Below are 15201 nucleotides of genomic sequence, written 5' to 3'. Positions count from 1 at the left end.
TTCGTCATTAAATGAACTAAAAAAGATTCCGTTTACATAACTGCGAGAGAGTACTTAATGAAGACGCGAGACATCGCCCTGCGTCTTGAAAGAACAAATGCAACATAGAGGTATAAAAGGATATTTTAATAGTTGTAGATTACCTATGTAGTATAAAAGGAACTCCAATACCTAATAAAACTCTACTTCTATATCTAGAGCAAAAAATATCCTGTGTACAGAAATCCGAATTTTTAACTGCCTGCCTACACTCAAGTTTATAAATAGATAAGATTTCATCAAAGCATAAATAGGTAAAATTCTATTCTTAAATATAGGATATTAATGTTACAATGAAAGTATCCATGTAAAGATCAACAATTAGCAATATCTTTTTAATTATATATAGGATTGTATCTGAAAATGGGTCCATGATACTACAATTATCCTGCCGTAGATAACATACAACGTGATTCAATTACGTGATTCAATAAAACCTGTGGACTACGCTAAAACCTGACAGGTACCCACAATACGAATGTAATTTTTTTTCTGATAATTTTTAGAGCAAAGAGAGTTTGCATATTAAATCAAGATATAACATACACAAATGGAGTTAAGTCTTTTCTATAAATAGTAGGCTCCTTCTCTTGATTATATTCAAGTTATTAAACAAAATAAACAGTTAATAGGAATTACGATAAACTGTTTTGTCTTAAGGTTTTAAAAAGCTCCAGGATATGTTCGATATAAACATGATGTCGAGTTTTTTAGATGCCTGTGTAAACATCATTACTATTAAACACAAGAGAGTTTTGAGCTTTCCAAATGAGCATATGACTAATAAGATTTATACCAATGGCACTATTGAAGAAGATTTTTCTTATAAAAAGTAGAGAGTCGAACTTATGTAAATGATTATGATATGAATATGTTTATAACTGAAATGTTTTTTTTATATATATATGGAGAATTGATTATGTAAATGTTTTATGGCATTGTGCTTTTGGTATATAATGTTAATGTTTGTATTTCATGCACTTTTTTGTTAACAGATATTCTTGTGGCTTTTTCCTGAAGAAGGCGTGCAAAACGCCAAAACGCACATCGGAAGAATATTGAAAATAATTTTTGCCACTTTTAAAGCATAATTTTTTAAGATGCATTTGTATGAGATGGGTGTCTCTATTGTGTAATGTTTATTGATTTATGTGTTATGTATATCCTATTCTGAGGATTTTTAAACAAACCATTAAAAACTGTAACTCTTTTTTACATAAATTTCTTTGCTTATTTATATTCTTTCTGCTAATTTGCTTTCTAATTGTGTATTCCTTCTTCACATACTATGTGTGGTGCAACATACTAATGTGAAGACTGTAGATTGCCTAGGAATGATAATAGTCAAATGATATATCCCTGTCCTAGGAATCATTGCATATATGGTTCAGGGGGTCCTTGTAATTCTCATACAGAAGAGAGATGGGCCTGTAAGAGGCGGGGGAAAGAGGTTCCCTATCCGGCTTGTGGATCATTGACACCAGTGCCTCCATCATAGTATTTGGTAGTTTCCCTGGAGCAGACCTTCATTAAACACCTCTAAGAGGTAATCAACCAGCTGTGGAGCAAATTGTTTATAAAACTCCGGTGGGAGCCCATTGCTTCCGGGGCACTTCTCTGACTTCAGCTTCTTGATTACTGCTTGCACTTCCTCTTTAGATATTGGGGCTCCTAGGGCCTCTGCTCCCCCCACCTCTGAGTCGGGAGCAGTAACCCCCTCGAATAAATCTTGTAATGTGTGTGGCCTTGCCTGAGTAACAGTTGTACATGTACACCGCAGGTGTGCTGCAAATTTGTCAAGAATTGCGTCCTCCATGTATACTACATTCCCATCATTATTTCTAAGCTGTAGAATGGGTGTATGTTTGCTCTGCATCCTGAGCAGTTGTACCAGGAGCGCTCCTGTTCTGTCCCCCTCCATTTGTGATCTCTGTCTATAGGTAGTTTATTGATGTTTCTCTACTCTGGTCCAGGCCTCAAGTAACTCACCACTGACCTTCGTCCGTTTGCCTGCATCCGCTGGCATTCCACAAAGAGCATCATCTAGGGTTTTTAGTTGTGCTTATAAGGTTGTGATATCCCTACTGAGCAGGTTTTGGACCCCGCATGTAGTCCGCATACAGATCCCTCATATGACTACTTTCATGGCCTCCCATTCAGTGGACCTATTGGCTGTTGAACTACAGTTCTCCCTAAAATAGTGTTCCAGAACCTCCTTCACCATCTGTACATATGGGGGGTCGTAAGTGCCTCAGCTCTATACCGTCATAATGGAATGGCCGGGCGACCCGGCTCATTCTTCAAAGTGAACAAGAGTGGAGCATGGTTGGAGATCTATTCAGTTAAGTAGGAAACATCCTAGACTGCTGCGGACAGACCCGAGGAGAAGAAACAGTGGTCAATTCGAGTAAATTTGTTAGCAACAGGAGTATAACAGGAGAACCCTCGCTTAATTGGGTTACGGGCCCGCCACTCATCTCTTAATTGCATACCTTGTAGTATAATGTCTAGTGATCTCGACATACAAGGCTTGGTATTCTCCCGCGGGGGTTCTCTATCCAATTCTGCATCGAAGATGCAGCTAAAATCTCCTAGGAGAATAAGTTCCGCACCCATGTATGGTGTCCCTGCTTTCAAGATGGACGGGAAAAAGTCCGGACAATCCAAGTTAGGTGCATACACATTAATAATGCAAATTTCCCTGCCTTCCCACCTCCCAAATAGGATGACATAGAGCCCCTCAAGATCCAGTACATGATGAAGGTGTTGAATTGGGACCCCAGGTGCCACCCATTCCAGCAAAACCAGAATACAAGGTAACGTATACCTGACCTCGCCACCTTTTCCGTATGCTCACTATAGTGTTCCTCTATATGTGTGTTTCTTGTAGTCCTGCAATTGCTATTTTATACCTCTTTAAAAATGTGTGCACTCTGCGACTCTTGTCAAAACGAGTCATACCCCTAACATTCCACATTAGTATCTATTAGTATAAACCCTCCTCTTGGGTCTCACATAGGGATGTATTAACAGTACTCTGACACACATCAAGTTTTGTTTTCTTTCTCTTCAACATGGTCTAACTCTTAAGACACGACCACTGGCAATTGTTTCATGCACAAATGCACAGTTTTGGGATCACTTTTAGATTCTGGTGCATTTTCTTGCTCTAACGGCACTAGTCACATACTTTCTATGGTGTTGGTGGTAGACATCTTTTCTGGCTATGATGAGTCAATGATTTGATGAACTTCTCAATTCTAACAAAGCAATGGAGCATTGTTCAATAAAAGACCCATAGAAGAAATGTACTTTCAATAATGGGGCATCACTTAGTATTTTTTTCTTTTTGACCCTTACAGATTCCCCTACCACTTGCCTTTATATATTTTTACATTGATGTTCATGAAGATGGTGGTCCTAAAGGGATAACAACCACCGAAACGTGCGTTGACCTGGATGTTTAATACCCAACCCACAAAATCGTTACGGAGACTGCTGTGTATCTGTCTTTACTGTGACCCTTGAAGTGTATGTGATCTTGGTAGAGTATGGTATGGCTCGATGAGAGGTTGGAAATGTTTGTTGGCGTGATAGGTTAGTATGCAAGTGTGGTCAACAGGGGATGTATAATTGTAATGAAATGATACGGATAATACTGTCCATTAAAAATAATAATACCCATGTTGACCTTGTGCAATAGATGAAATTGTTGGATATATCTTTTTGTCAAAAAATGTGTTGATATAAGCGATGAAAAAATAATTCTGAATAATTAAATAATAAAAAAACAAAAGATATAGAAATTGTAAGTTTGTCATGTTGTAATTGTGGATAGCCGCATGGAGCTGTAGTCAGCCTACATAAAGGTAATAAAGGCCTAGTGGGAGTTCTTTGTGTAGATTTATTATTGTTGCAGCTGTGTGGACCAGGCGCAATGTGAGGATGACCAGGAGCCATCCACGAGCTGTCCCATGTCGGATGTCGAAAGTTGAGGGGTCGGTGTCCTGCGGGATCACCAACAAGCCTTAGCAACTGCCACCAACGTGGAGAATGGTGCAATGTCAGGAGCAGCAAGGTCCAGGAGACTCATCACAAGCAGGGGGGAGTCAGTGCAGGCCCCAAGCAATCAGGGGTGCCCAAAGAATATGAATATGACCCTCAAAAGGACCCACAGGCCGGAGGCAGTGGAGTCGCAAGAGTAACTCGAGCAGCTCACCAAAGATGCAAGCCCAAGATGCAAAAGATGTGGCGGGTGAAGATCTTGGTCACTGTAGATGCTTGAGGTTGGGGCTACTTGGAGCCCGAAGATCTTGGTGTACGGAAGCCAACAAGCCTTGGCAATTGCAAGTCAATTCGGTGCACAGGGGTTCAGTTCCTGCAGCTCCGACGAGGGATTTGGCCTCAAACTTGGTGAAAGGACAGAGCAGGCTTCAAGGGATAGGAAGAACTACACCTGTATTGCTAAGACTTTCGGAGTCTCTGGGAGCCCAGGATCAGCAGACTGGTCAGTTAGTTTGCAGATGCGGAGAAGTGACTCCTTCACTTCAAGGGAGATTCCTTCAGGTGTCTTGGATGCCCACAAACCTTCGAAGGATCTTGTTCCACAATGAGTCTGAGGACCCAACCACCTTAAGGAAAGTGTTGGGACAATGCAGGGGTTCCTCCCTAATGAGGGGCTAGACAAGAGGGGTATAGTCCCCTGTCCTTTGTCCGGGTTTGTACCAGAGCAGGAGCCACTGAACTGTGCATGGAGGGCATCAAGTGTGCCTGTACGCAGACTATGTGGCGCAGGCAAGCACTCCCTCTCTGCCCCAATACACTAACTCCTGTCTGGGAGGTGGTCAGTATACAAATTGTTCTGGCTTCCTCTGCCCGAGCTTGGCTCAGCGGCAGAAGGGCAGAAACATGTCTCTGGCTGGTAGCAGCCCTAGCTTACTGTCCTGGAAGACTGGTACTGGAAACACAGAGGGCCTCCCAAAAGAGCTTTACAGTTCATGGGATCATACCTCCACACCGTTTATGGTGTGCAGGTATGATTCCAACATGTTTAATACAAAACATGATAGGATTTGTTGCAGCCAGTTTCAAGATGGTCACCACGTTATGAAGCAGTGCCCCTCTATATGTCATAAGGCTGCCTCACTTACAACCCAGGAGAATGGACTCCGTAGGTGGTAGGGGTGTCCTGCTCATGCTGGGCCACCCTCACACTTAGAAATAAACACCCTACCTTTTGGATTGCAAATGCCTGCTGTAGGGGTGACTTATAAGTTTTCAGTGCAGTGATTTTAGATATAGGGAAAAGTATATCTTTCATAAGTGGTGCTAGCACCAGTATCTACATGCTGCAATGGCAGGCATGTAGTTAAAAATTGAGTGGTCTCCCATGGGTGGCATAATACATGCTTCAGCCCATGGGAGACCCCTGGTGTACCTATGCCCTGGGTACCTTAGTACCATATACTAAGGACTAATAAGGTCACACCAGTGACCAATCTGCGATGTACCTAAGTACTTACCAAACCAATTTAGGGGAGAAAGCACAGACTGGGGTCCTGATTATTAGTATCCCAGTCGGATTAGTCAGACACAGCATTACATCAAGCAACAAGTGGGGGTAACCATGCAGAAGGATCCTACCTTTCTATAAATATATTTCCACCTATTTGGTTGGAGGGACCGGGTGTAGCCAGTACCCAGACCAGATCATTGTTTGTGGGCTGCATCGCGACCCTGGGGGATGGTTTATTAAAACCATGTTGTTTTAGGCTGCCGAGGGTAGTTGGTGGTAGGGAGGACGATAAGCAGGCCAGTATTGGGTCTGAGGCTGATGCTGAGATCGCTGATGCTGAGATTGCCTTCTCTAAAAGTTGAGAAACCTCTCCCTCTGGCTCCCAAAAGGTCCGTTTCTTGCACTGAAGAGTGCCAAGAGATCTAGCTGTGACAATTTTGAAGGAGGTGCGTTCACTCTCCTGTAGATCTTTCCTTGACTTCGTCTTTTTCTCTGCAGAGATCAAGTCAAGCAGACTGCTGACATACAACCACATTTGGAGATGATAGCGCTCTAAGATCGCTAAGGAGTTATCTGCTCGCACTGTGATGGCAGACATGTGGGAGAATCTTTTCCCTAATTTATCCAGACATCTACCTTCCTTGTCTGGTGGCGCTGAGATAGGTGCAGAAGGGTTTTTGGTGCGACTTTATGCAGCTTGAGATATGGCAGTCGGGCTTGGGATGATTGGTAAGGCAAGCCGGGAATCATCAGTGGCCTTATAATTCTTATAAAGGCATGGTGGTACTGGTGCTACCGTTGCTGGGTTCTTCATGATTTGTGTCCCTTCATCCCAGATTTAGTCTATAATGGGAATAGGTAGGAGGCTGGCTTAATATATGGTGCACAATCATTTAAGTGAAGCACCATGCATTAATCCAGGCGACCCTTATGGTGATTTTAGTGGTCTTTGACAACCTTAGAAAGCTCTCTAAGTTGTAGCTGTGGAGAGCAGCCTTCAGGTATTTTCCTAAAGGAGTGTTAAGCAGCTTGTATTACCAGAAATAATCATATAGTGAAGGTTAAGCAAAAAAAACACACAATGTAGTTATAAAAATAAGTGTATTTATTATACATACTCACTAACACATTGGTATATATCCTACCTGGAGATATAAACCCAATACAAACAATACTTCAAATGTGCAACAGGTAGGTAAGCACAAATACACAGTGATTTCATATGCTAAAGAAGAGGAATGCGAACTGCGACCAAAGTCGGGACTTGAACCAAAAGACTCCGAAGAGCTGGGGACACAGGGAATCACCTAAGGTAAGTACAGAGGAACCCCACGGAGGCAGTGTGCAAAGTGGAAACACAGCAGCATACTCAATGCAAGTCAACAGGAAAGTCGTGGTCACAGTTTTTATGAAGAAGGACCCTTCTCAGTGGACCCTGAAGAAACTCTGTGGAAGACACAAGGTTGGAGAGTAGTCACCTCACCCATGGAAACCCCAGGAACCAGGATACCTGCACGAGAGAAGCCAGGTGCGCAGGTGGGAAGTGACGCCGGAAACCGCTGTAGTCCACAATGGAGGACTTCATAAAAAAATGCAGCTGGAGAAGTCGGTGAAAGAGTCCTGTGGAATCCAAGGATGGATTCTTGAAGAGGAGTACCTGCAAGCAGAGGGAACAGAGTTCATGCCACTGGTAGTAACCAGGATGCACGGAAGACCAATAACCATCAACAACGGAAGATGCAAGAGTGATGACGGTGATCTTGTCGCTGGAGCTGTGAGGGCCAGGTGATGCTGTAGAAGACCAGGAGTCATTCACAAGCTGTCCTAAGTCGGAAATCATGAACCAGGGGGTCGGTGTCCGAAGGGAGCACCAACAAGCCTTGGAGGTAGCAACAGATGTGGTAAAAGAAGGTGCAACTTTGGGCCCAGCATTGTCCAAGGGACTCACCAAGTGCTGGATAATCAGAGTAGGCCCTGAGCAAGCAGGTGAGCCCCCTGACATAAATAAGTCACTCAAGAAGACTCAAAGGCCAAATTCACAGGAGGCGCAAGAGTACCTCAAACAGCTCATCAAAGATGCAGGTACATGGTACAGAAGATGTTTTGAGGATTAAGGCCTTGGTAGGAAGGGATGCTGGAGGTTGGGGCTTCTTGTAGCCCAAAGATCTCTGGATGACAGAGTCAACAAGCCTGGGAAAGGGCAAGTCGTCACGGTACACATGAGTACTGTTCCAGCGGTTCCGACAAGGGATACTGGCCTCACACTTGCTGAGAAGACAGTGCAGGCCTCAAGGGAGCTGCAGAACCACCAGCTGTGTTGTTGAGCCTTACAGAGTCCATAGGACGTCAGGATCAGCAGACCAGTCAGCTTGGTTGCAGTGTCTGCAGATGCAGGGGAGCGAATCCTATCCTTCACTACTAAGGAGATTCCTTCAGGTGGCTTTGATGCCCACAGTCCTGGAGAAGAACCTAGATGAAGCACAGAGATAGAAAACACAGGGTGACGAGACCAGGAGCAGCAGAAGTCTTCCTTGGTGCAGTCTCGGTTCCTAGGCGAAGTCCAACAAAGTCCAAAGTGCCCAAACAGTAGAAGTTGAAGTGGTTTCGGGTTTGAATCTTGTCCCATGATGAATCTGAACAGCCACCCACAAAAAGCCCTTACGTACCCTAGGAAAAGGGTTCGTACAATTCAATGTTCCCTCTCAGAGGAGGGGCTGGAAAGAGGTTAGGAAACTCCCATGTCCTTTGTCCAGTTTCACACCAGAGCAGGAGCGAAGGGATTGCTAAATTGTTACAACTGGAGTATGCAAAGAAGACACCAAATGTGCCCTTCAAAGCAGTCTGGTGGTGCTGGAAAGTGCCTACACCCCAACCCAAAACACTAAGGGGGTCATTAGGATGACGGGCGAATCGCCATCCCAACCTGATTTACCCCCGTCATATTATTATGGCGGGGGTATCGCAATGGACATAAAGTGTGTCCGCCGCTTTTCCGCCGGTCGGCAATCGTTACAATTGCCGGCCAGGGGGACTTGGCCACTAATATGGTGGCGGTGCCTACTAGGCACCGCCACCCATATTTGGATGTGTGCGGAAACTGTGTTTTCCATGGCGGTGATGCCGCCATGGAAAGGCTGGCGGGGTATGCAATGGGGGTCCGTTGCGTCCCCCAGGGGGTTTAGGTGTGCACTTGGGGGGGTCCCTCCATTCCCATGCACAAGGTGGCAGGCACCGCGTGGTGCCTGCCACGTTGTGCATGGAAATGCATGACATAGCACTTTGCCATTGAGGCGGGTGCTGTTTCCAGCAGCACCTGCCGCAATGTCAACAATGCGGAATGCGACCGCCAGGGTGGCGGTCGCCTCCTAATTAGCTGTACGGAACCGCCGCACATCTGGCGGCTGGTCCCAGCACTGCGAGGATTCCATTCAAATCAGCCTCTAGGTACTGTCTGGGGAGGTGGTCCCACCTCCATGAGAGAGGAAATCTATTGTTCTACCTTCCCCTGCTTGAGCTTAGCTCAGCAGCAGGAGTGCAGTATCATGTCTGTGGTCTGCAGCAGCACTACCTTGCTTTTAGACCCTTAAAGGCTTGTACCAGGAATACAGGGGGGCACCCTAGGGGAGCTCCCCAGTACATGGGACCTAAATCCAGCAGTGGAATCGGTGCTGGGGTAGGATCCCAACATGTTTGATACCAAACATGACCGGTTTCGGTGTAGCCAAGATATAGTTAGACATCTTGTGATTGACTTGATGTCCACTATATGTATTAAATGGCTGACTGCACTTACAAAGTTTGGAGGTCAACTCCGGGGTTTGTAGGGGGGGGTCCTGTTTGAGCAAGGCACCCTCACACTTATAACCTAACACCCAGCCCTCAGTATTAAAAGGCCTACCTTAGGGGTGACATATAGGTTTTAAGTGCAGTGACCTCAGATACAAGAAAACTTATATCTGTTGTAAGTGGTGCTAACACCAACTTACACAGGCTGCAATGACTGCTCTAAAGCTGCGATGGGCTGGGGCCCATCTCTCTTGCTGTGGGACCCGGGAGGCCTAATGTTGCACCCACCTACGCTGATACCCAAGCCCACCCGCTTGCTTCGGCCGGGAAGACGCGCTGCCCAGAGCTGTCCCCAGTTCCTATGCTGAGTGCACGGATCAAGGCAAGGTGGGCTACGGCGCATGAAAAACTCTGTTTTAAACAGCAAGTGGCTGCAGTGGCAGGATCTTGTTTCAACATCATACGTGGTCTTTAACTTCATCCCATTAGAAACAAAGAAGACAGTTGCAGTGGCACTAATTTCATCACGCTTGGACTACTGCAATAGCATATATGCAGGAGTGAATAAATCTTCCCTACATAGGCTGCAGGTTGTCCAAAATGCTGCTGCACGCCTGGTGCTTGATCTTCCAAGGAGATCTTCTGCTTCTGCTGCCTTAAAACAGTTACACTGGCTCCCCATACATAAGCGAGTGCTCTTTAAGATACTGGTAATTACTTTTAGAGCGTACCTCAAAAAAGGGCCTAAATATCTGCTCCCACGGTTCAAGCCATACATACCAGGTCGGAACCTGAGGTCATCAGACATGTGTCTTCTAACAGTCCCCAGATTTAGACTAGCCACCAAAGGAGGAAGATCCCTGGCCGTCCTTGGTACTAAAGCCTGGAATAAACTCCCACAAAGCCTACGGCAAATCCCCACTGAAATCGAATTCAGGAAAGCCCTGAAAACCTGGATTTTTAATTTACCAGACACGGTTAGCAAACAGCTAGTCTAGGCTCTAAATATCCCTCAGGTACTATGAAATTGATGTGAGTAGTGTTTCCGGCCCACCATTCTAGGCTACGGACTACAGCGCCAAGATGCTCCTTGGAGCGATAGTATGCGCTCCATAAAAACTATCTTACAATTACAATTACAATTACATATCCATATCTCAGTAGAGGGCCGCTGTCTGATTGGTGGGGAGGGAGCGATCGGCTGTACAATTGGGCAGCAGGCTTCACCCCGCTCCTTTCTTTACTCTCTCCTAAACCGGCCAAGCTCTATGGGCTGGACTCCTGCAGGTAGGGGAAGGCTGATAGGCTGCACTTTCGGGCAGCGGGGACAATGCAGCCCCCTTCATTTGCAAGAGAATAGAGAACTGTGGACTGGGGGTGCCCACTGAGAGGTACATCAGTTAGGATTAGCTCTCTCTCTCTCAGCATGGTCGTCCTGGGCTGAACTCTCTATCCCTACACACCCCCGTGGCACGAGACCTTGCATCCCACTACGGAAAGTAGCCATCGGCGCCAACACAGTGCACCACGGGCCGGGGCTAGTGGGCGAGCACTCCTAGCCCAGTTGCTGTGTGCCCCTCATTAGGGCGTGGTGTATCCAAGGGATAGGTAGCACTGGAGAGGCTTATGCTTCTTCCTTTGCTAAGCCCTGAAGATCGGGCCCACACTTGACCTGTTCATACATCATAGTGCCCCGTGTCCAGGACCTGGACACCCACCTTGAGGAGCTGGGTCGGTGAGGTCAGGTAGAAGCATGCCTCGTACGAAAACAGGAAAGGAATCCTTTGTGGTCTCCGCCAGGGAAGATAGAGTTCAATCAATGTGGCTAAAGGTGAACCCTGACACTGTGGCTCTGCTGGACCCCCGAGGGTTGTATGACGTTTCAACGCATGCTTTTACCACGCATGCCTTTACAACGCAGGTATTACAACGTAAGTCGTTACAACGGCTTGCGTTGGGGGGCGCGGGATAGTGGAATAATTTAATTTTCTATTCCATCTCTAGTCCCTGTGTATAGTAGGGAAGATGTTGGATAGAAAATTAAACTATTCCCAATCCAACAGCGCCCTCCAGCGAAAGTCGTTGTAACGACTTTCATTGTAATTCCTGCGTTGTAATGGTAGTGCGTGGTAAAAGTTTCGTTGTAAACGATGCCCCCCCCTCCCGCCCCTGAGGGTACGGGCCCCTGAAAGGCCAGAGTCAAGCCCCCTCATGCAAGCCTTTATGACCAACTTCTTTCAAGAAATAATGGCTGAAATAGGCTCAGTCAAATCTGATTTCAAAGCATGTCTCCATGACCTGAAGCACAATGTGGCGGGAATGGGGGCAGAGTGGTCGACCTTGAGCAGACTCTTGACACTCAAACGGAGGAGCAGGAGGACCTTTGGCGCAGGATGACCACTCTAGAAAAGCAACACATAGAACTTCAAATCAAACAGGAACATCTGGAAAATAGGAGTAGGAGGAACAATCTCTGTATTAGAGGGGTCCCTCGGGGTGCAGAGGGGCAGGACATCAAGACCTATATAGCAGACCTCCTTCAGGCTGTCAGGGGTCACGAGACGCCTCTCCACCCACCTTGGACAGGACTCACTGGGTTTCGACCCCACGTGTTAACCCTTGCCTAGTAACAGACATTATCACCCGGGTGCACTTCTTTACAGAGAAGGAGGCAATTTTCCGAGCTGCTAGGTAGAAAACAGAACTGACCTATGAAGGACACCACATTTAAATCTTTCAGGACCTCTAGCCCTGTCACACTGGGATAGCGTAAGGATTTCAAACAGTTCACAGACCAGCTGAGAGAGCTGAATTTAAAATACCAATGGGGCCATCTGTTTGCCATGGTCTTTATGTGGGAGGGCAGGCGAAAGTCAATACGATCTCTACAAGAATCTCAGGACCTACTCCAACTTTCAGTGGAGTCCCGCCCCTTCAGTCCAGCCTTGCTACATACCCGGTCCAGAGTCCCACTGCGCCCAGATTGGACAACCGTGCTGTGCTCCAAAAATAAGGCTCAGACAGGGAGAGACTGAAAGCAAGACATCATATGTTGGACTTGGCCCTTTTCCCAAAAATGTTCGCATTTGACCCCACTAGTTTAGGACGTCTCCCCCATGGTAAAGAAAGTTGTATAGGCCATGTGTGGTATGAGATGCCCTGTGTAATGTGAAAATGTGACGCATTGGTGTGTGCACTTATTTTACCCCATTGTAAAAATGTGCCCTGGTGAAATGCCGCATTTAAAATGGATGCCATGGCTCTGTGTTGTGCCACCTGACTGCCGTAGGTTAGCGTTCTAGATGTTCGGTACCCAGCCATCCCTGCTTTTGGAGGGAAAGCCTGGCACCCAGGGTGCTCTACTCCTTCCCCTGAGCTAGTTAGCACTAGTTCCCCTGAGAATTCTAGAAGGCTCTGGCACTGCCTGGTAGGTTGGGTGAGGGGCATATAAATATGTGCTGAGACGGAGCAGGGACAGGAACCTGGGGACCTGCTGCCAGAGGATACCGCCACTTGGGCCTTTGTGCTGGACCCTGTACCTATCTAGAACCCCTCTGCTGTCCCCAGGGCTAGTGGAAGCCCCATTGCAGGAGTTTAGGCTGCTGTATAGAAGGAGAGCCACGCTACAGTGGAGGATGGTGAAAGCCTACCACCCTGTTTTGATGAGTTCCCACTAAATGCTGACCTGGCCCAGTAGTGCCTGCTGCTCTGTTCCCTGGCACCTGAGGACGGAGTGCCATCCCAGGTCCCCGAGGCTGCTGGGACCTGGCGCCATGCAAGCACTGCGCCTAAAAGCCCCTGAAGCAGAGGAGAGCGCTGTATTGGGACTGTACCCCCCCCCCCAGGAGGTGAGGGGCATTACCCTGGGGCTGGCTGTTGGGACTATCTAACCTCTAAGCGCTAGCATTCCCAAGCGCAGCGCAGCTGGAAGAGGCTGCTGCTGTGTCCCACCACGTGCTATGGAACCGAGCGCTGTGCCCCTTTGAAGCACTAAATATCAGACTCACCGCCGCAGCCCTGTTGTCTAGCGCTGTGCTGCCTGGAGGCGCTGTGGGGCCCGGGAGAACTGTTTATTGGACAGCGCCTTGTGGCCCAGAGGAACTGGTTATTTTAACGCGCCGCAGGAGCCAACCCCACGTGATTGCGACCTTATGCCCATCTAGATCAAAGCGGGTGCCCACCCCACGTTTGCCTGCATCAGGGAGCGAGTGCCTACCTCGCATGTGCGCTTCTACCGAGAGGGAGCCTACCCCTCATTGTCCCTGGAAATCACCACGCGGCCTGGTGCCCGGAAGAGTAAGAAACCCTACCGCCATCACCGCCACGGCCCAGGAGACGGGAGAGTAGCAGCGCAGGCACGGGTGTCGCCGCGCTGAGGGGAGAAGAGGTGCCCTTGGAGATCGCCGCCACGGCCCCCGTAGGAAGGGGTATTCAGGAAAGGCCGCACCAGGCCCCGGAGCGTTCTCCGAGGCCAGCGGCTTCGGCCGCGTCTGGGGGCGTGCGCGGTCTCATTGGTTCCTGCGGCCACGCCCACCGGAAGCCGCTACCTCATTGGTTCCCAGGCCCGGCCCTCCAGGAGCTGCGCAGCCATTGGCGGAGGCTGCCACTCCCACCAAGAGCCGCACCCGGATTGGCTGCTGAGCCTGCAGGCAGCCCGAGGACCCGGACATCGCTGATGGGAGCTCCAGGAGAGGAGAGCCCCCTCGATCTGCCCGACCCGGGTGAAAAGGAGCAGCGGGACCTGGTTAGGGCAAGGTGGGTGCCCAGGGAAGCAGCGCTGACGCCGGTGGGGCCTCACAGGAGAAAGGGGAGCCCCGCAGCACCAGCCCCACAAGAAACCACCCGGAGGCAGAATCTAGGCCCCAGGAGAGCCCGGTGAGTGGGGCTGTGTGTGCGACTGCCTGAGACCTTCAAGGAAGCTGGGGGTGGAGAGGGCATCAGGGCACAGTGTTGGTGCTCGCCACCCCCTTTGCGCCAGTGTAACTTTACAGCTGCCCCACCTGGCAGTGGGCTTCCCCACGAGCAGCCTCCTGTGTGTGTGTGGGGGCCCGGAGGGGCTCCAGCTGGACCCTAAACTAATCTTGCTGGACAACACTGCCCCGCTGGACAGTGGGCAGTGGCCAAGATTGGGACACACTGTCTAGGCTGTCGAGGCCTGAGGAGAGTGACAGCACAAGTAGTGTGGCCGAGGTTAGGTCAGATATAGCTCCCCGCCTAGCTATAGGCGTAAGGTGCCTACTGCCCCAGGTTTCATGCAGGCCTATAGAATGCTTTAATGCTGTTTGCCCCCATTGCTTACGTCGCAGGTGAAGGTGCCCTATGGTAATGTGTGTAGTCCCAGGGTGATGCAGTTATGCTAATATGCCTGATGTTAATGCTGGGTGCTTAACGTTCCTTTCTGCAGGAGATGTTACTGCAAGTCATGCTGTGTTTGTATACCTAAAGTTTGATTTAATGCTGACCTGCCCAAAGGCTGTTGCCTAGTGTTTCTTCCCCTCACATATATGTTACTGATGTTCTAGGCCTATGGTGTACTTACCTGCCTGAAGTTAAGCCCATGGTGGTTAGGCCATGGTTATGCGCACAGTGTTACCGGCCTAATGAGTTCATGCTAACTGAGGTTGCTTTATGCTTTTTTTCCCCCTACAGCCTGGAAACTAATGGACTTACCTTTTCTTCTTTTTCCCTTACCCGTGTAAATAATCCCCGTGTATATATATTGCCCTGGCGCCAGTTGGCGCAACATTTTACTATCACCTCTCTTGCAATCGCTCAGACAAGTGAGGCCAGGTTGATGGAGTCCAGGCTATCCAGGGACTTAAAGGCCTTGCAACGACTAGACCACACAACCCCCTCGCGCC

This window comes from Lissotriton vulgaris, chromosome 1_1, assembly GCF_964263255.1.
Source record: "Lissotriton vulgaris chromosome 1_1, aLisVul1.2, whole genome shotgun sequence".
NCBI classification, from domain to species: Eukaryota; Metazoa; Chordata; class Amphibia; order Caudata; family Salamandridae; genus Lissotriton; species Lissotriton vulgaris.
This window is presented reverse-complemented; position numbering follows the sequence as displayed.